General features: G+C 48.4%; 1 protein-coding gene across 2 annotated transcripts in view; it reads left to right on the top strand.

Moving 5' to 3' along the window:
• Nucleotides 1-266: 266 nt before the first annotated feature.
• The window catches only part of Anxa4 (annexin A4), a 48,837-nt gene continuing 27,921 nt past the window's right edge, over nt 267-21,182 (top strand). The window contains exon 1 of one of the 2 annotated variants that reach the window (XM_050165400.1): nt 267-382. The gene's annotated coding sequence lies outside the window, so the exon portion shown is untranslated. Of the gene's footprint in view, nt 383-7,706; nt 7,731-21,182 lie in introns of those variants that run through there. The other variant, XM_050165401.1, reaches the window with a different exon arrangement.

The raw sequence follows: 21,182 nt of genomic DNA, 5'->3' as shown, positions 1-21,182 counted from the left end.
GGACCCGAGTGGGGTCTGGCTGTGCAGGTTTGGGGTCCCGAGTGGGTTTTGGAGGTTCAGGGCCAGGGTCCTGAGTGGGTTTTGGCGGTGCACGTGCCAGATCCTTTGTTGGGTTAGAGTCGTGAGTGGGGTAGGAAAGTCGAGTGTGAGTGGGATCCGCAGCCGGAGAGTCCTCGGGCGCCGCCTGGTGCGGAATGGAGGGGCGGGGGCGAGTCTTGCACGGCTCTAGCAGTGCTCGGCCTGGGAGGGACTTTTCATCCCGTGGGCAGAGGGACAACCAGGAACTCTGGCTCAGTCTCCACCCCAGGACGGGGCGGGTCCTGTCGGCCCGAACGAGGGTGTGGCAGCCGCAGTAGGCTCACAGCCGGTCTCCGCGCAGGAGGTAAGGGGCTTGGGCCAGGGTTCAGACATTGAGGGTGGGCTCTGGGTTCTGGGTTCTCGGTGTGGATCCTAGGCTCCCGGCCGGTGTTTTAGGATCGGACCTGGAGATCTAGACTTGGTTGGGAGACTCTGGGTTCGGCCGCAGGTCCTAGGCTGGGGCCTGGAGACCTGAATTTGATCTCGGGATCCTGGGCTCCGTCGCAGGTCTTGGGCTCCTGCCTGGGAGTCTTGGGCTCCTTCCGGCTGTCCTAGGCTGTGGCTGGGGTCGTAAGCTCAGGGACCGGGTGCTGCGACCAGGCGCGGTTCTTTGGGCCACCTGGCACTGCGCCCAGGGCGCGTGTGGTCCCGAGCCAGAGCAAGCACCTGGGAAGCAGTGGGAAGGAGCAGGCGGCGCTGTACACACTACTACCCAGACCTGCCCATCACTCCCAGACCCCTGTAGTCTTTTGCTTGGTCCGAGCACCTGTCTCCACAGGAAGGAGAAACGACAGAGTTAACACTCGTTGAAGCTCACCCCAGCACTACTTGTGTTGCCTTTTCTTCTTTACAAATAAGTTTGCTTTCTCTTATTCTTAGGGCGTTCCTCGCCCACCTTGTCCAAACGACCTCGGCACAGTGCCTGGCACACAGGAATCATCTTATTCTGAGCTGTGTGTCCCCTGTCTGCCGGTGGCTATAGTCTCACTCGGTCCTCAGAGCCTTGACCAGCCTGAGACTCTGGTCTAAGAGGATGGCGACTTAAACACTCTGCTTGCTTGAGGTGCACCCCAAGTGTGTGGGAAGCTTCCAATTTCTGGAGGAGCACTGTGGGCTCTGAGTAACGTGGCTTTCGTTAAACCTGAGCTCCTGGCTCTCCAGTTGATGGTGGAAGGGTGGATGGGATGACCCGCTAGTTACCTGTCCCGCTGCCCATCGTTTCCAGACCCCTCGCTTTCTCAGGTGGGAAGCAACTCTCCGATTGCCAACGAATCCATAGAGAGCAGAGAGAATAATAAGGGAACCAGAGATACACTTGCGTTGATAGAGTGGCCGCTTAGCATTCCAGAAGCCCTGGGTTTCATCCTTGACTCTGAGGAAACCAGGTGTTCTCTTGCCTGAAATCCCAGCGCCTCAGGACAGTCGGTAGTTCGGGGTAAGGTTGGAAGCTAACCTGGACTGCATGAGAGAAAGACCTAAACAACCTTAAACAAACACAAGAGCAGGAGGGGCTGGAGAGGTGGCTCCGTGGTAAAGAGCACTTGCTGCTCTTCCAGAGGGCTACAGTTGGATCCCCAGCATCCACTTGAGAGGATTCACAACTGCCTGCAACTCTAGCTCCAGGGGATCTGACACCTTACGGCCTTGGAGAACACACACACATGCACTAACAAAATCTTTTTATTAAAAAGTAAGCCGGAGAAGGGAGCTAGATCGGAAAGCGATGATAACCACAGGCACCAGAGAGCCGCTGACTTTGGCGATGGCTATCTTGTCAAAGCCAGTCAGAACAGGCTTTGGCTGATTTCAGGGAACACACAGAGGTACACTCATCCATTGGTACTAGAGGCACAACTATCAGGCCAAGGGCAATGATTTCCTCCTAGCTGGACTCATTGCTTTTGTTAGGGATCATTTTTTTTCTCTGCAAGCAGCCTGACGTTTAGGGTAGCCAAGGATGTCCTCAGACTTCTGATTCTATTGCCTCTACTCCTGAATGCTACGGTTACAGATGTGCACAACTATGCCCAGTTTATTCAGTGCTGGGGAGTCGAACCCAGGACTTCGTTCATGCTAGACAAGTACGCTACCAACTGAGGGTCATCTCCAGCTGCCAAAATTATACAGCTTTAAAATCTAAACCAGAACGCTTCCACAAAGGTGTTTCTTGAGTTTGGGAGTGGAATTTTTCCCAAGCGAAGCCTTTGGAGGTTTGTGCTCCTGCAGTTAGAGTATGGAGGAAGTTTCCTAGGTGCTGGAGTAGCCTTCTCAGAGTGTCTCTGAGTTATGCTCAGTCTACGCCATTTATTTCTAATTCTCTTCAGCCTGAGATGGGCTCTTTCGTAACCCGGTTTTATAGATGAAGAAACATGGTTTCAAGTCCTGGTTCTACTACTTCCCCAAACTTCAGGGTGCATTATAATCCCCTAGGAAGTCTAAACAAAATTTAGATTCTTGCCCTACTTTTGTTTTGCTTGTTTATTTACAGGGTCTTATTATGTAGCCCTGAATGTCCTGGAACTCACCATGTAGACTAGGCTGGGCTGGACTCACAGAGAGCCACCTGCCCCTGCCTCCCAAGTGCTGGGATTAAAGGCATGCACCCCAATGCCTGACTCTAGTCCTATTCTTAAAAAGAAATTTGGGGAGGGAGGTTGTTCTTACTGTGCAACCCAGGCCAGCCTGGAATTTGACACCCTTCTGTCTCAGTCTTCTGGGCCCTGTTTTTACTGACTACAAGTGTGCACCCTCACCCTCTGGAGGGTCACTGCCCCAGGTTCTGACCCAGTATGGTGGATGGGGGTCCCATCGGTGAGAAAATAGGCCTTACACACTCACAAATGAGCATGCTGATCGAAGTGTGAAAGCGTGACCTTCCATGGGCCTCTGGTCTGTCATTGCGCCACGCGCTCTAGGTGATATGAAGAGAAACACTCTAAACCCCATTCCACGGGACAGTTCTCTACTACACAGCCAGTATAGCAGAGATCTGATGAACAACAGACACTTCTCCCTCCAACGTCAATTCTGAGTGAGTGTGTGTGGTGGTGTGACTACACTGACACGTGTGCTTGTAGAAGCCAGGGACAACTTCAGCTGTCGTTCCTCAGGTGCTGGCCACCTTCTGTATTTTGAGACGGGTTCTCTCATTGTCTCACCACTAAGCCAGGCTGACTGGCTGGCGAGCTTCCCCAGCAGTGGGATCATAAGCGCACCTACCGCCCCTCCCTCTTTAAAACATAGTTTCTGGAGACCAAACTGTCCTCCTGCTTACGAGACAGCCCCTTACCAACGGCTCTGTTACCGTAGTCCTTCAATGTAGTCTCCAGTGCTCAGCACTTCTAGGCTTAGCTCCAGCTCAAGGTTTTCTGTTTGCTGCTGTTTACAGGATTGAAGCTGAGATGGATTAATGCAGTCTGTTAACTGTCTTAAAAACCAAGGGTCTCTGGGGCCCACTGTGGCTTAGGTGGGGTATAACTCCTTGTTGTCTGGTTGTGTTTGAACCGAGCTGGGATTTTTGCTGTGGGACCCTGAAATGCCATTTCTGAAGAGCTTTTTCTAAACTCAAAGGTCCCTATTCCTTGAGGTCAGTAAACTGTCGCACCATGTCCTGAGCTTGTCGTAAAACTTCTGTGAATGTTATCGCCGCCATCAGCACAGGCATAAACAGTGACTAAAGGCCAGGCCATAGGTTGCCATGTAGAAATGCCATGGACTCCTCCCCACCTCTCCCCTAACTGGCAGGCCTGGATGCCACGCAGAGTCTGAACAATGTGATGCCAGCGAGCTCTTTCTGGCCAACAAGGATGTGTTGTCTATGTGAAGGGACCCTCCCCCTGGAGAGGGACCATGTGGCATTGCTGTCGGAGGCTGACATGGGGTCTTGTTCTCCTGATTCACTTGTGCCTGAGCTCTCTTCCCCAGAGAAGGGGGCCCGGCCTTTACAGGAATTGGACCCCGACATCTGCCTCCCAGGGAGCAAAGGAAAAGCACATTTTCTGGAGTTTAGTGCCATTGTCTGCAGGTGTCTTTCTGATGGTCCTGAGGACCTATTGACTCGGTGGTTCTCATCCTTGGTAGAGGTGCCTCCGCTCCTGCACCTTCTGGTGCTCGTGAGGACCTACTGACTCAGTGGTTCTCATCCTTCTTAGATGGGCCCTCCTCACACACATAAGAATGTAACTCAAGCCACCTGTCCCTTCTTGAGAATAATGAATGCATACTTAACATTCTCCAGAGTTTCAAAAGGTTTCCCAAGTTCCTTCTTGGGAAGGGCCAGGGTATTTGGAGAGTGCCTGAGGGCCATGGGAAGAACAGCTCGGCAATTTGGAAGCATTTATCAAATTTTCATAGGAAGACATTCTAGCGACTTCAATTCTAGGACTTTTCCCTGGATTTATACATGGCAAGTGTAGAGCTGCGTGCATAGGTGCAAATGCTGCGGGCTTGCTATAGGGACAGGAAACTGGAGCTGCTTACGTGTCTGTCTGTAAAGGACAGAGTAAGTTCCAGCTTGTTTGCAGCGCACACGGCCCTGAGCTGCATGGGAGTCGGTGTGATGGAAGAGCGTGAAACAAGTGCTTAGTTCTCCTGGGCCAAGACCAAGTTTTAATGTATTTGAAGATTTTTATTTTCTGAGTGTCTCTTCCACGCAGACTTGAATTTTCTTTGAGACAGGGTCTCATGCAGTCGGGGTTGGCCTTGAACTGCTGTCCTTCCTGCGCTCACTTCCCTGGTGGTGGGTTACTCTTATATGCCGCCACATCTTGTTTGATTAGCAAGCAGTGCTGGACGTTGTACCCAGGGCTTTGTGCGGCCAGGCAAGCACTCTGCCAACCAAGCTGCACGCCAGCTGCCTTCTAGCTTTTGGGAATGCACCCTGTATGATTAATATCCGAGGTCACCCTCTTGTGCAGTCCACACCAGAACTCTGTCTAACCAAAACCCAGCACCTCTGATTAATCTCTCCCCCTGTCTCCAGTAATCACCTGTCTGCTCTCAGCCTCTGTGACTGCGCCTGCTTCCTATTCCACACGAGGGAGGTAGCGTGGTGCTTGTCTTTCTGTGTTTGCCTCAGTTCGGTGTCCTCCAGGTCCATCCCAGTAGCTGTGACTCACAGTACACACTGTGTATGTTTGTTGGGTTTTTCTTTTGTCTTGACCATCCATCAGTTGGCACATGGCAGTGATAACATTCACGGAAGTATTCTGACCACTCAGGAGGTGGTACAACAATTTACTGACCTCAAGCAATAGGAGCCTTTAAGTTTAGAAAATGCTCTTCAGAACTCCTCTGTATGGTCCAACCCTCCCACTCCTGGGCATAACTCAGAGGACGAGAAATCAGCGTGTAAAAGAGGCACCTGCTCTCCCTTGTTCTCTGCAGCCCTAGTATTGCATAGAAAACAAAATAAAAGATAAGACTTGGTTATTTTAAAGCATATTCAAGTGTGAGCATAAGTAATCAATAAAAATTGTTAATGACTGCTCTTCAGTTTATGCTGATATTTTACAGTGACGACCCATTCGAGTTTCAGTGTTTGCTTGTCACCAGAAAAATTGGATGTGTATTTGGATTCACAGTATTTATAGTTTTACTGCCAATTTGCATACTCAGAATATTTTAAACATACTTAAGATTTTTATAGTAGCTAAATTAAGTACCAAAAAGTTTTTTCATGAACTGGGCATGCAGTTCAGTTGATAGAGCCTCGCGCTCACAAAGCACCACGTAAAATGTCTGTAGTGAGGCAGGCCTATGACGCTAGCACCGGGGGTGGAGGGAGGAGGGGAATCAGACTCTCAGGCTCATCCTTGGCTATACAGTGATTTAGCTGCCAGCCTGGATTGCACGAGACTCTGTCCCAATTTTTAAAAATTTCCATTAAATATTTAAAACCTCATTTAGCAAACAGGTTCATCTTTTCCAGAAGAATTTTATTTGAACCAAAGGCTTATAGGACTGCATGTGTCCTAGTAACTTATGCGCTCCTGTGTCAACTCCTTCATTTTCTCTTTATGGTGACAATACTGAAGTTTCTGACATCTGTCATTTCTACATGGAGAGCAAGCTTTCATTTAAAATTCTTAAATATCAGTGAGGCATTGTAGTGCCTACCTTTAATCCCAGTACTTGGGAGGTAAAGGCAGGTGGACTTCTGTGAGTTTGAGGTCAGCATGGTTCTAGACCAACCAGAGCTACACAATGATACCCTGTCTAAAATATATGCATATATAAAATATGTACTATATATATGTCATTTACCTTTTTAAGCTAGAAAATAATATAATTAAGATAACTAGCCAAATTCAAATTGCAAATGAGTACCTTGTACTGTCTGTGAACCATATTCAAATGAACACATTAAAATATTGCTTAGTTCCTGGAAAAATATTCAAAGTGAACAAAGCTGCTGGTACCAATTAGTGGTTACAAGTAACACAGACAGGGCGCCTTCTGCCTGGCAGGTGCTTTGTGCACAGCGGTCAAGGCAGACTTCAGGCCAGCAGAAGCAGAAATTAATGCATTCTAAAATGTTCAATCTTTTGGGGGAAATAATGCTTTATAAAGAGTAAATTCCATCAGGATGATACAGACCTTAAAAACAGAGCTACTCCATAGCTGTAGCCACACCACCGGTTGCTCAGAAGCCACATGTGGTTCATGGGCAAGGTGAAGGGACTGGGAGTCAGCGGAGCACCCAGGGGCACCCGTGTGTGCTGACACCCGCTCTCCTTTAGGGGAGGGCTGCTTTCCAGGAATCTGCTCTTTTTTTTATTTATTTATTTTTTGGTTTATCGAAACACGGTTTCTTTGTAGACCAGGCTGGTCTCGAACTCACAGAGATCCGCCTGCCTTTGCCTCCCAAGTGCTGCGATTAAAGGTGTGTGCCACCACTGCCCGGCTCAGGAATCTCCTCTAATTCTCAATTTCTACCAGTTAAAAGCACTTTATTATTGACAAGCTCAGCAAAATAGTTCAAGTGCTCCTCAAACTAGTCTCCTGCCTCAGTCTCCTGAATCCTGGGGATGATTTGATAGATGGTCATGCCTTACGACAGCCACTATTTGGTTCTCTGTCTCTCTCTGTCTCTCTGTCTCTCTCTGTCTCTCTCATGGTGTGTGTGTGTGTGTGTGTGTGTGTGTGTGTGTGTGTGTTATACTTTCTTTAGGGCTGTGAGCATCTCATGCATACATGTAGACATCAGAGAACAAATTGCTAGAGTCGGGTCTATATATATGCATCACCCATCTGTCCTGACTTTATGGTTTCCACCTCAGCACCTCCTTTGGAATAGGTTTGGGGGAGAGCAGGGCAGTCACTGGTGTCACCCCCTTCCCCCACTTTTTCCATTTCCATCCTCAGAACTTCTTTTCTCTCAGCCACCTCAGTTCAGTCCTGCTTTTTCCAGTTTTGCCAGAAGTCTTTTTCTTACGCCTGCCTTGAAGAGGATTCAAATACTAAACCAGGGGAGGAGGCGTCGCCATAAATAGCCAAGTTCCCTCCGTGACTCAGAGAGCCTCAGTGGAAGCTTGAACACTCTGTTTTCTGTCTTTCCACCAGACTCAGCTTGAATTCTGGAAAGAACCCTGCCTGGATCCAGGGAGGTGCCGTTGAGGGAGGTGCCGCCCACACAGTTGGCCGGACCTGAGGTCGCTAGCAGAGTGGAGTGCTTTCTGCTCACTTTCTTCCTCAGTCTGTGGAGGAAAAACATGCTGCTCTTTCTGTTCGTCTGGAAACCGTGCTCTCTTCCCTCCCTGGGTGGCCAGGTGGCCGCCTCTACAGCAGGAAGGACAGGGTCACATAACACCTGTATCTCATTCTGTGGCAGAAGATGCCCAGTAGGACTTCTAGACGCCTGACGACATTGTTGCCCCTTCCTGCTGCACTGTGTGCATTAGTGTGGGGGGCCAGGTGGATGCCAGGTGTCTTGTCTTTGCTCCCCGCCTTGTTTTTACTAATATTTACACTGTTAGGAAGCAAGTCCAGACCTCACTGATTCTTCTAGGCTGACTGGCCAGTGAGCCCCAGGGATCCTCCTGCCTCCACTCACCTGTCCCCAGCCATGCTTACAGGCTCACTGCCTTGCCCTTTTCTATTTATTATTATTATTATTATTATTATTAAACATTGGTGCTTCGGGATCTGATCACAGATCCGCATGCTTGGGCAGCAAATAGTTTACCCTCCAAGCCATCTTTCCAGGCACTCCATCCTGTTTTGTTTTGTTTTTTTTTTTTTGAGTCAGGGCCTCTTGTAGCCCAGTACAGCATCGGCATCACTGTGCAGTTAAGGATGACCTTAAACTTCAGATTCTCCTGCCTGTACCTCTGTAGCTCTGGAATTAAAAGCGTGAGCAACCATGCCTGGCTTCAAAACACTTTAAAGATTGTACATGGATAAATGCTGATTGAAAGTATCTGGGTTACAAAGAGGTACTGTGGCTTATGGATATGTAGAAAATAATGAAATCAAGCCACTTGGCATAGCCATCGCTCCGCTACTTGCTCTTCTTTGTGGGGAGACTGTTTAAGATTTATTCTCAGTAAACCAAAGCATGCGGTGCTATTTTCCACACTCATCATCCTGTAAGGCGACTCCAGTAAAGCAAAGTCCCATCCTCCCCCTGCCATCCATCTCTCCATTCCCAGACTCCCAGCTCCAGTAACCACCGTTGTCCTCCCTCAAAGGCCAGCCCTCCTGCTGCCTCTCCCTGAATGCTGGGATGATAGCTGCACCCACCAGGCCCTGTGCACTCCCTGGATTCTGAGTCGTTTTGTGCTGGGCTTATTTCACTTAGCACAAGGCTCTTTTCTTTGATCTGTTGTCACAATGACCACATTCTCTTTAAAGGTAAAGAGCATCCCTGGTATTTATTTACCACTTTCTTTGCCCATTCACCTGCCGATGGACACTTATGTTGATTCTATGATCAGCCTCGGTGAACAGTGCTGCTGTTAACTCAGGGGCAGACTTCTGTTCAACATACTCATTTCCAATCTTAGAGCATGATGTAATTCTGCTTTTTTGTTGTTGTTGTTTGGTTTTTCGAGACAGGGTTTCTCTGTGTATCCCTGGCTGTCTTGGAACTCGATCTGTAGACCAGGCTGGCCTTGAACTCACTGATCCACCTGCCTTTGCCTCCTGAGTGCTGGCGTTAAAGGTGTGCAGCACCACTGCCTGTCTTAATTCTGGCTTTAATGTTACTTCAGTTTAGTTTTATTGTTGGTGGTGATGGTGTTAGGGATGGGTCCCAAGCTTCACAAAGCTGGGCAAGTGCTCTCTACCACAGGTCGACACCTCCAGCCCTAGGTTTTCAGGTTTTTGTTTTATTTTGATATTTATTTGTTTTTATGTGTATGAGTATTTTTGCCTATGCGTATGTCTGTGTACCATGTGCGTGTCTGGTGTCTTTGCAGACCAGAAGAGAGAGAGTCAGATCCTAGAGTTAAGGATAGTTGTGAACTACTCTGTGGGTCTTGGGAACTGAACCCAGGTCCTCTGCAAGAGCAGCAAGTGCTCTTAATCACTGAGCCATTGCTTCAGCCCTTCCTTCTAGCACTGATTTTAACTTTAAAAATTGTTTTTTACATTTTTTTGGGAGGGAGCGGTACATGCCACGTTCCTTTGCATGTCAATTCTCTCTCCACCACCTGTGTTCTAGGGCTTGAACTCAGGTCATAGGGTTTGGCAACAGGTGCTTTTACCGGCTGAGTGACCTGAACAGCCCTAATCTTAGCATTTAGATTAGCCCTAATCTTAGGGACCCTCCATGGCACTTCCCATGACTGTTGAACTGGCTGACATCTGTAAGCCCACTGCGCAGGGTTCCCCTCAAACTCTCTTACTTGAATTCACACTGTCCTTATCCTATGTCCCCAGGATTTTGTAAAGAAAGATGGAAAAATTTTAATCTCTTGGGGAAAGAGCATGTGAGAGTTAGATGTCTGAGTTGTGTCACCGCACGCCTTTAGTCCCAGCACTCAGGAGGCAGAGGCAGGCAGATCCCTGTGAGGTCAAGGCCAGCCTGGGCTACAGAGTGAACTTAAGACAGACAGACTATGTAGAGAGACCCTGTCAAAAGAATAAGAAGACCCATCTTGACTTCCCTGATGAGGTGTCCTTGTTCTGAGCCTAAGACAGGATTGCTAGGACAAAAGGAGACACCAAGCAGCTTTGGAATCTTGGTCTTGGTGTACTATGGCCTGTGGTTGCGGATCCATAAGGAGCGACCAGGGTGGTGCCTGTGCGGATAGTATTTGAGAGACTCTGGTGAGAGATAAGAGCTAGAGACCCATGCTGGTGGGTCCCAACCAGCCAGCTGAGGTTCCCGCACTAGATCCCCACATGCCTAGAAGAGTGTATTTACAGTCTTCCTGAGGAGAACCATGGAACCAAGGGACCTTCCATATTTTCGTGAGATGATTCCAAAACCATCCTGGATTGGTCAGGAAAGAGATGCACCCTGTGAAAGAGCCTGCTTGTTGACAGAGTCTCTCTTTAAGTGGTTGTTATCCTGAGGAGACACAACTTTACCCATGATGCTGTGGGAAAACCATATGGGCCTTCAGATTTCACCAAGTCTGTTTGCTTGAGAGTGGGTGTTGATCAGTGGAAGGAAAGCACAATGTGTCCCCAGAGGCGATGGCTGTGTCTTGGGCTGTAAAAATGAATGTTACTTTATTGAGGCATAATATTCGTAACCAGAAAATGTACAGATTTGAAGTGATTAGGGATTGCTATAAAGGATCTTTTAAAAGGACATTAAAAAGAATACATTCTTAAGGGAATGGCGAGATGGCTCAGTTGGTAAAGTACTTGGCACCCAAGCAGGAGAGCCTGGGTTTGATCCTTTGAGTCCAGGCAGGTCAGTTGGACATGGCAGTGCAGACTTGGTGGCAATGGGAAAGCCTGCTCGGCAAGCTCCAGGCTGGTGGGAGACCCTGTCTCAAAAGACAAAGTGCTTAAGGAGGAACGATGCCTAAAGTTGACCTTTGGCCTGCACGCTCACATGCACACACATGCATATGCCCAGAACAGCTGAGGTAAAATACACATAAGGTAAGTTAGTTACCATGCATCAGTGTATGTCCACATTATGTTTGCAGCCTTCAGTACTCCTCATTCACAGAACTCGTTCCTCGTGTAAGGCCACAGCTGTCTGGACCCGCTAAGCTGTGAATGGAAAATGCTAGACTTCAGAGATGCGGTAGGGAAGGGCTCTTTGGAGAGAATCACCTGCAGATTTGCCTTGGCCTGACAGCAGCCATCTTGCATCTAACAACCATGATTGCCCCTGGGTATCTCTGGTTGGTCTCCAACCCCTCCTTCCCACACTGCTTCCTAGCTCACTCCAAACAAACATTAAAGTGATGGTGCAGCTCATTACCAGACTCCGGGGCCAGGAATGTTCCTGTGTCTTTGATTTTCACTAGAGGTAATGTGGGCACTTTCAGGCTTGGATAAGGTAGCTTTTGTCTTAATATATTTCTGACACAAGAACAACCTGGTCTTGCTAGGGGAGGGGGAGCACCCTCTTCACTCACCAAGCACCCAATTAGTTTCACTCTGAGCAACGCTGGACCATTTTCATTTGGTCTCACTGTGGTATGCAGCTGGTTCTCATAGAAGGGACCTCATTATTCCAGAACAAACAGTAATAAAAGGAAGAGATAAACGCTGTCAGGTCATAATGTGTTTGCTCTTCTAAGAATGTAGAGTGGTAGCTTGATTCTTCTTTGTATCACTATTTCTTGCTATTGATTCTATGTGACCCATGAGGAAAATGCGACCTGGGAAACTGCACCTTGGCCCAAACTTCAAAGCTAGGAAGTATAGAGAGAGATTATTAGAACGAGTGACCCACAGGACTCCACCCACTTTATTCTGGAGAGAGGGTAGCATGAGATTTAAAGAGACGTTTCTGCTCTGAGTGGCCAGGATGAGAAATTTTCAGCTAAGCTGGGACGCCAGTTTCGCTGCCCTTGGGTCTGGACTCCCCGTGGCTACTCCTCATCAGATGGCATGGCTCTCTGCGGCAGGGTTTACCTGTGCTGCCCATGGCGAGTCTGCCCAAAGAGCCTTTAAACTGCTACCAGGCCATCATCGTTCACTGTGGATGAGACTGTTGACCTTCTGCAAATCAGGGTTCTGTACCGCAATAATCCAACCCTGGCAGGAATACAATTTCTCTGGGGCCCGCCCTGCATTTCTATTCCTGCTTCCTTGTTCAAAAAGATTTATTAGCTGGGTATGGTGGCACATACCTTTGATCTCAGCACTCAGGAGGTAGAGGCAGAAGGATTTCTGTGAGTTGGAGGCCAGCCTGGTCTACATAGTTCCAGGACAGTCAAAATTACATAGTGAGACCCTATTTCAAAAAGACAATCAGAAGATTTATATGTTTTTATTTTCTCTGGGTGTGTGTGCACCAAATGCATGCAGTGTCCACAGAGAACAGAAGAGGGCGCTATATCCCCTGGACCGAGAGTTACAGATGGTTGTAGCTACCACGTGGGTGCTGGGAACAGAATTCGGGTCCTCTGCAAAAGCAAGTGCTCTTGAAGCACTGAGCCATCTCTCCAGCCCTGAATTTCTGTCTCCTTTGTGGACTCTCATGGTTTTCTCAGCTGTGGTGTGCTTGGCAGTTTGATCTGAAATAAGGAAAACCCGTTCTAACCGAGCAACAACATAGTTGTTTTAGTCTGATAACTCAAGGCAGCCACTCTCTGGGCTTGAAAAGTTGTATCATGACTTTGTCCGCCTCGTCAGAGGTTTTGCATGAAAACCCCTAGTGCTTTCAGTTCATAGCAAAGCCTAGAAGAGCTGTTTGTGCTGCTCCTCACTCTTCTGCTGGTGTCTGCTGGGTACTCTTCAGTCTGCAGCTGCGCGGGTAGACGGCTGGTGGGCCCAGTCTGACTAACACTCCCCCACCGCAGACGCTGGATGCATACTAACCAATGGCATCTTTCCCCAGTGAGCTGCGGGAGCCAGCAGAGTGTGTGTATGCGCGTGTGTGCGTGTGTGCTTTTGTGCATGAGAGAGAGAGAGAGAGGGAGAGAGAGAGAGAGAGAGAGAGAGAGAGAGAGAGAGAGAGAGAGAGAGAGACTCAGTTACTTATGTAACTCAGCTGTCTCAGACTTTCTGTCCTCCTGCATTAGCTTCCTGTACTGTGGGTACTCCTGTGACTATGGGTGTGGCTTCTGTGTCCAGCATTTGCATATTGTGGCTGACTCACTTGCGTGCTCAGGATGCCCGCCCCTGCTCTGTTCTAAGGTGGGCACAGAATGTGCCTGTTGGAATCCAGCGGCCTCATCTGGAAATGGCATGCTCCTGACCACACGGCAGTTCCGAGTTGCATTTCCCAAAGGCGGGACAGCTGAGCCTCCACTGGGCGCGGCAGTCAGAAACTGTTTCTGGATTAGCATGGCACCGGCTTTTGCCTTTGACCAGCAGCCAGTCCTCAACCAGATTAAGCATGCTTCAGTCTCAGCCAATTCATCTGGGAAGAGCATTTTCTCGCCGTTTTAGCTTTTGCATCCAGTTTGCTAAAGATGAGAAACAAACAAATCAGCTGATTTAACAAGAAACATGTCGATTTAATTTTTTTTATTTTAATTATGTGTGTACATGTTGCAGGGCTGGGGTGCGTGTGAATATGACTGCAGATGCCTGTGGAAGCCCAGAGTGTCAGATCCCCTGGAGCTGGAGTTACAGGCAGTTCCAAACTTTGTAACTTGGGAACCAAATTTGGGTCCTCTGCAAGGGTAATATAAACTCTTAGCTGCGGATCCATCTCTGCAGCCCTAACCTCTTAAGGTTTTATTCCGTTATTATTTTGAAGGCTTCTAGAATTGTCATCTGCCTTTAGAGTTAATTTACATGTGTGCACTCTCATGTGTTAACATGACACAGGGAGCATGGGATCTGAGTGAAGACCCTGTCACTCCCGCGCAAGTGACCTGGGACCCCATGCTTAATTTCTCTATGGTGTACAGGATAGCCCCCACTTCTCTAGACGAGAGGGACAGGTGACCTAGTCTTGATAAAATAGCTGTCATTTAGTGCGACTCAGGGGTCAATATTTGTTTAAAAATAAGCCCCGAGTTGCTCCAGAGAGCAGGGTGTGGACTGTAAGCCCAGCTTCGTGCCTCTCAGCAGGAGGGAAGCTGCTGTGGAGGAGCAAGCTGTCACCTGTGGGACTGAGGGCAGCTGGGCAGCGACACTGGGAAGGTTAGAGAGTCCTCACCAGTCCTAAATCACGACCAGAGGTTTTCATGAATTATGAATGCTGGGCCTAACTTAGGCTCGTTTCTGGCTAGCTCTTTTAACTGTTTCTCGTCATCTACACTACCTTTTTTCTTTCTCTGCTGCTCGTGTCTTGCTGGCAGCTGCCTGGCTTCTGCCCCTCCCCGTGTGTCCCTCTCTTTCTCATTCTCTCCTCTTTTCTTTCTTGTTCTTCTGAAGCCTAGATTTCTCCTCCTATTTATTCTTTCTGCCTGCCAGCCCTGCCTATCCCTCTCCTGCTTAGCTATTGGCTGTTCATCTTTTTACTAGACCAATCAGGCGCCTTAGGCAGGCAAGGTGAAACAAATACACCACACCTTTACATAATTAAACACACATCCTTACATTGTTAAACAAACACAACATAAAAAATGTAGCACACCTCTACACAGTTAAAGTAATATTCTGGAGCATAAACAAATGTCACACATAGTTAACTGTTCCACAACATCAAACTCACATAGAGATCTGTCTGCCTCTACCTCCTGAGTGCTAGAACACTATTTTATGTTCTACAACCACCACTAACAAAATGATGCAGCCAATTAGAATTCCAGGGGTCTCCAGTCCTTAGGCACTGCTGAGAGCTGTTGAGGAAGGGGTGGGGAGGAAGAGAGAAAAAAATCTAAAGCACTGTGACGATGTATGTGAACTAAGAATCGATGTCACAAGCTACACTTATAAAGTTTGTTACAATAACCCCTATGTGAACCTTATGCCTGGGGAAACTGAGGTAGGACATGATTTAGCTAAATATGCAGGACCCAAACAGTTTCCCTGACAACCAGCTAGGTCAGGCTGGCTATTTTTGTTTTTGCAAAATGTAGGTTTTTTTTTTTTTACTTTGCTTCTTAATACAACGCAGTCAGTTTTTGCTATTGTAGCATTCTGATCAATTTGAAATATTTCAAACAAGACAGGGGAAGCTGGGGGCTTGATTGCTCATGTCTGATATCCCAAAACTTAGAAGGCTGAAGCAGGATTGTGGAGAGTTTCAGGTCAGTCTGGATTATGTAGCGAATTCTGTGCTAGCATAAACTACAAAATGAGACCCCTCCTCCCACTCCTTACAAACAAACAACAACAACAACAACCAAACAAAAACCCAAGGAACAACTCAAACCAAACAGGATGAAGTGAGGTCTTATCCTAGCCTGGTCATGAGCTGACTGTTGACCTCACACCGGTTACACAACGTTGCTAAGCCTCAGTTTTTGTCTTAGAAAATGGAGACGATGATGAAGACTCCCCAGGAAGCTAGGAGCATTAGTTCAGGCAATGGAGAAGCCCATGTAATCAATGTTCCTATCTCCTCCCTCTGCCATTTAGATAAAGGAGACATTGGACTAGAGTTCAAACTTTGTATGTTTTAAATCATATATAAAGTAATTGCTTCTCAATCTGTTAGCTAAGGTTAGTTAAACCGTATGTGACTTCTGTGTCTTGGAGAGATCCTGTCGTTGTTTCCCATGCTGCTGTAAGTAAGTGTACAGGATTTAGACCAAACATTGTGTGCAGAGACCCCAAGTGTCTTTCTCCATTGCTCTGTACTTTACTCATTGAGGATATCTCTCTCTCTCTCTCTCTCTCTCTCTCTCTCTCTCTCTCTCTCTCTCTCTTTCTCTCTCCCTCCCTCCAGAGAGCTAGGATCATAGACAGACTGCCATGCCTACAGGACTAGTGTGTGGGTCCTGAGCGTCTAAACTCCAGTCTTCAGCTTTGCATGGCAAACTCTTTGCCCACTGAGCTGTGTCCTCATCTGTCTTCCTGTTTGTTAAAGTTTCAGTCTGCTTGAGTGACATTAGCACCAGCGACTCCATTTGAGTCTGTGGGCACCCGATGCTGGAGCTCAGCCTGGAACCCCCTGTAGATTTTTCTCAATGTAGGTTTGTTCCTAAACTCACATGGACATATGTATCCTGTCCTTGAGGAAAGGTTGGAAATACCTATGTCCCTGTCTCAAAACCCATCACTCCAATGTCACTTGTCTTATGAAGGATTTAAGTTTCAAGAAAGAGAGTAGAGAGTCGCTGCTCCTTTTCCACATTGCTGGCAGTTTTGAAAGGCCTCCTGCTTGGGTGGTGCCCGCTCATCACCCTTCACTGGCCCCGGAGACCAGAAGTTAAATCTGTCCTTGTGGGCTGTAAAATGAAACTGTGTTCCAGCAAAGTGAGTGGGTGAGTCACTCACATGTGACTTCCCCAGGGAAGAGAGAATGTTCAGAGTTAGAACGTGGGGCAGACAAGTCCATTTCTGAAGAAGGCTCAGGTCGCCTGTCCTGGGGTGTGGGTCAGTGTCTGGATCCACCTTTCCTTGGGACAGGAAGACTCTGTCTTAGAGAATCTCTGTGGACTGTGAGGGAAGCTTGTGTGTTGACGGGCAGTCTCTCTTCAGATTTGCAAACCCTTCCAGCTGGCCTGCTCAGACTGGCTGTTCTTGCTGGAATAACTTTGCATATCTGCATTTTGATGTTAGTTGATTTTACTGCCTAATGTTCAGGGCAAGGGGGGCATCTAGTTTGCCTGTTTTCCAGGAGGAGGGGTCTCAGGCTGTGGGGTTTTGTTGTCATTTTGCATTTTGGGGCAGAGGCTCACTGTGTAGACCAAGCTGGCTTTGAACGCACCCAAATAGCCCAACAGCAGGCTCTCGCTCCACATATGGGCAGAACAGACATGGGAAGTGTGGTGCCTGAGTGTGCCTTCAGCTCAGGGCAGTGGCACTGTGCATGACAGGGACACAGGATGGCCGCTGGTGGGGTTGTGCATTGGCTCTTTGGGATGTCATCCTGGGAAATGAGAGATGTGTTCTTGACAACCCAGTTCTGAAGTGTTTCTGTGGCTGTCTGCCCTCCAGTGAAGCAGGTGACTGGCTGAGTCCTGAGCTTCCCTTCTGTGACTGCTGTGGTGTTAAGTCTCATGTTTGATTCCCAACTTTCAGTTGCTCTGAAACAGGTTCTTTTCTCTTTAAGACGCGGTCTCAATATGTAGCCCAGTCTAGCCTCAGACATCCTCCTGTCTCAGCCTCCTGAGTGTGTGCACCACCACATCTGGCTAAACTATTGCTTCAAAGCTTTCCTCTTTCAAACCCCTTATACATGTGACATCTGGACATGGTTAGGAGGTGGCACACTCTACACACGGCTCTGTATGTCTCTCAGGGGTTCCAGAAAGTTCTAAAAAGATGTGTCCCCTCCAGTTGTCACTTCTCACCTGGAATAGTCCTGGGGCTTTTGAGGTCATTTGACTGCTGCAGAAATGTGTTTGCATTTTTCCAGAGTAAGAGCTGAGTTCTGGCTGCTCATTATTGTACCCTTCTTGTAAGAGCACAACTTAAAAACCCAACATAATCCCAACCCATTGAAAACATGGTCCTATAGTTAGTTAGTTCCTCTTAGGGAATTCTAGGCAGATCCTCAGGAAGAAAGGGCCAAGGTATCCAGGAAGTCACTAGGCAAGGAGACATTGTAGCAAACCTTCCAACCCTCTGGGATGGGAAGAAGGCATTATCTTGTGCAGCTAGGAAGAGATGTGACAATTCTGGCTCAGAACTTGAGGGCAGCCAGTCATGGAGAGAAAGGCTCACTTTCTCCTTTTTATTCAACCCAGAAGCCCCACCTACCAGATGGCGCTGCCCACAATGAGGGTGCATCCTCCCCTCTCATCTAATCCAGCTCATAACCCCCTCACAGTCATGTCCAGAGGTTTGTCCCCTGGGTGGCTCTAGGTCCTGAGAAAACTGACGGTCAACATTAAACTCTAAACCTTACTTTCTGCTCTTCTTCCCCCTTGCCAAGAGTCTGTTGCTCAGAGCCTGGCACTGTTCGAGTGCAGGTTGGTAGACTAACTTCACATTACCCACAGCCAAGAAAGAATCAGAGGCACCACTTTCCCCGTTCTATCATCTGCGCAGACACACATGCGCACTGGTGAGGAGACGCGAGTTGCTTTGAGTAGACAGACATAACATGCATGCTGTCCCAGCTCCACATAAACTGTCCGCCTAAGACTCTGTTCTTGGCTTTCTGAGTAAACTGTTCCTGGCTCCTTGATCGGTGACTCCCAAGACTGCCCAAAGGCATGGCCCTGGGGTTTCCCCACTTCTTATGGAGTAGGAAGCGGTTGAAAAGTTCCTAGTCTAGACTCCCCCCTTTTGGGAGGTTCCTTCTTTCCTGCCCCCTCATTTGCCATCTGCTCCTCACTTAAGTGGTAGCAACAGCAGCTGGGTTGAACTCCTGGACTCACCCTTTGGGAGGTACGCACATCTGGATGCCTGGGGGGGTGGGGCGTGTGACATGGAGGAGGGGCGGCACAGGGCAGTGGCAGGAGCTCTGCTCATGACTTTTGGTTTTACCTTCATTTATATTTGTTTCATTCACCTTATTTTTTTTAATCTTTTAACTACATATTTATTTGTTTTGCCCATAAATGTATATGTGTTTGGGCACACACGTGTGGCAGAGTCAATGTGGAGGTCAGAAGCCGCCTTCTGGGAGTGTGTTCTTTCTTTCCATGAACGTGAGTGTGTTCATCTTATTTTTCAATAACCATTTAGAGATGTGCTTCCAGATTGGGAAGGCAGTTTAGTTGGTAGAGTGCTTGGCCAGCAGGTGCAAAGCTCTGGGTTTAGTACCCAGCGCTCATAACCAATCGTGGAGGTGCCTGCCTGTAATCCCAGCATGTCAGAGAAGGAGGCAGGCAGATCAGGAGTTCAAAGCCATCCCAAACTACAATATAGAGTGTAAGGACAGCCTAGGCTAGAGACCTGTGTTTTAAAAAAGAGACATGCATGCCCTCCTCCAAGCAGGGGCTCAACTTGGTGGTAGGCATATGTGGAGGGTGATTGTCCCAGTTGTCACGAAGCTGGGCCCATGCGCTTGCATACCCACCTAGCAGCTGCTCTGGTTGCTGTGTCCTACTGACATTTACTTGGAGAGAGGGGCTGGACTGCCCATCTCTCTCGAGTAATCGGCCTCACTGCGGTCCCACGGCAGCGGCTTCTCTGCAGTCCCCAGACAAAGAGTATGCCAAATGAATGACCCGTGATTTTAGAAAAGGTGGATCTCAGAAGCAGACACAGAGGCAGGGGAAGGGACAGGGAGTGGGACAGGGAGCTTCCTGTTTCCCTCCCTTTTATGGGCGTCTTATCATGATCCATAGAATCATTGGCCACGCCAGCTTGTTTCTGCCTCAAGATCTTTGTACAACTATTCCCTCCACCTGGAGGAGACCTCTGTTGGAACTTGGTGAGGCTGCGTCTGCCCTTCAGTAGCGCCTCATTCAGCTGAGCTGGGGCTGTAGTGCCTTGGGCAGGATGTCTTCTCAGCATGCAGTAAGCCGTGGGTTCAGTCCTCAGTACCAGATGAACAGGGCATGGCACTGTAGTCCTTAATCCCAACACCCAGGAAGTGGAGCCAGGAGCGTAAATTCAAGGTCATTTTTGACTATTTGGAGTTAAGGCCGGCCTGAGCTCTTCCTTCAGCTTAGATAGCATTTCCTCAGAGGTGCTTCTAGGCTACCCTATCAGGCCTGCTCCTTCCTGGTACCCTGATTATAATAGCCTCCATGTTAAAGACAAAACAGCAATGAACCCAGCTCTGCAGATTGTAATGGCTTTATGATCCTGAACCCAGGCCAGAGCCCAGATCAGATGGTCAGAATGCCCATTCGGTGGTACCAGCTCTTAATTAAAACCAGAAGGAAAGAGAGTGATGTACAGAAAAGGGAAATGAGATGTAAGGTAGCCTAGAAGCACCCAATTGGCTAAGTTCTCATCTGTCTCATCAGAAGGTGGGTAGAACAAATGTTGCTTGGATGTGGCTGGCATTTAGCTCCCTATTACAAGGGTATATCCCATGCTGGGCTCTGGCCCCGAGGTTCCTGCATGCTAGGTGAGCGTTCTACCAACTGAGCTACTTTTCCAGCCATGTTGTGTATTTTTTGAGACAGAGTCTCATTTTGTAGACTAGGCTGACCTTGAGCTCACAATTCTCCTGCCTCGGCCTCCTGAGTTCTGTGATTACGAGCATGTTCCACCCAGCTGATTCTGCAATTTCTCAAGCTCTCAAATGTCCTCATCGTTGGGTCCAGGGTGACTCTTGGAGTGTTGAGGTGCCATGTCCACACGACTTAGATGTGGGAACTGGAGGCAGTAGGCCTGATCCTCACAAGGGAACCCCACGAGAGAGCGGGAGTACACAGGGAAAGTTTGGCACACAAGCGTTCCTGATGGAGGAGGGACACTGGAAACTGAGTGTGAAGACGTGCGGGATCGATGAGGGAAAGTTCTAGACCTGAGATGGCGAAGGAAAAATAGCATCCGGGAAATGGACAGAGTCAGTGCCGGGGGGGCTGTCAAGACACACGGACATTTACACAGATGCATGCAGACACATGCATGCACATTGTTGCAGGGATGATGCAGGCACACACACGCCTGAACACACAGGATACAGGCGCGTGCACACACATTCACACACATGTGTACACATACTGGGCAGTCCTGAGTTCTCTAGTTTCTGGTTCAGAGAGCTTGTTCCTTCACACCCTGTTCTGACCTGCAGTAGGGTATAATTCAGAATCTCTGTCTGTCCTGAGAATCCGTTACAGTACTTCACCCCAACAACACAGCACGGGCGTAGCGTGCACCTCCAAACAGGAGCAATTAGGAAGCTGCGGTTGGCACAATAAACCCAACTGCTCAATCTTCCTTTAATGATTAGCCTGGTCCAGGAGCTCTGGCTCCTCCACAGGTGACCTTTCTATGAGTTATGGATCATTTCCTCTTGGCTCAGCTTCATGCAAACATGGTGCTCTAACTAA

This window comes from Alexandromys fortis, unplaced genomic scaffold, assembly GCF_014885135.2.
Source record: "Alexandromys fortis isolate MF-2015 unplaced genomic scaffold, M_Fortis_MF-2015_v1.1 scaffold_158, whole genome shotgun sequence".
NCBI lineage: Eukaryota > Metazoa > Chordata > Mammalia > Rodentia > Cricetidae > Alexandromys > Alexandromys fortis.
The sequence above is the reverse complement of the archived record's forward strand: the minus strand, read 5'-3'. Positions and strand labels throughout refer to the sequence as shown.